The sequence below is a fragment of the Apodemus sylvaticus genome, chromosome 6 (genome assembly GCF_947179515.1).
Source record: "Apodemus sylvaticus chromosome 6, mApoSyl1.1, whole genome shotgun sequence".
Classification (NCBI taxonomy): domain Eukaryota; kingdom Metazoa; phylum Chordata; class Mammalia; order Rodentia; family Muridae; genus Apodemus; species Apodemus sylvaticus.
In genome coordinates this window covers 135,126,869-135,127,696 of record NC_067477.1, presented here as the reverse complement: position 1 = coordinate 135,127,696, position 828 = coordinate 135,126,869, and positions in this window count along the sequence as shown.

Sequence of the window (828 nt, the reverse complement as noted above, 5' to 3'; positions counted from 1 at the left end):
AGTAAATAGCCAGAAACGTCTGAGCACATTCGTGCTGGGCTGCAGTCATGTGAACCAAGTTATTGAAGTTTAGTACATCAATGTCTCAGTTAGGCTTTCACTGCTGTGAGCAGACACCATGAGCAAGGCATGTCTTATAAGGACAACATTTCATTGGGGCTAGCTTACAGGTTCACAGGTTCAGTCCATTATCATCAAGGCAGGAACATGGCAGCATCCAGGCAGACATGGTGCAGGAGGGGCCGAGAGTTCTACATCTTCATCTGAAGGCTGCTAGCAGAATACTGACTTCCAGGCAGCTAGGATAAGGGTCTTAAAGCCCATACCACAGTGACACACCTACTCCAACAAGGCCACACCTTCTAATAGTGCCACTCCCTGGACTGAGCATAGACAAACCATCACAATCAATGTACAATAATATGTGCTTTAACTCATGCTGGTAAGATAATCTTCAGAGATGTCTGAGAGACTTCTGGCCCTAACATTAATTCATAAGGTTATTAAGGAATTATGAAACAGTAAGAATAGTCTGGGAAAATGTTAAACTAATGCTGGGCAGCCATTAACCTTTTCTATCAACTCAGTTTCTCAAATGTATTGATCATTTCTAACTAGGATAAAGCAAACTTATTTTAAGTAACAAGTAGTAAATGTTTCAGGCTTTATAATCCTGTCCTCTCACAAGAAAGCAGCCAGTAAATGTCTGTGACTATATTCCAGTACATCTTTATCTGTTAAAATAGTTAACGTGCTCATGTATTGTAATATCCTCATATACCTGACCCTGACCGGCTATATCAATGCAGAATGGTTATAAACTCTTGG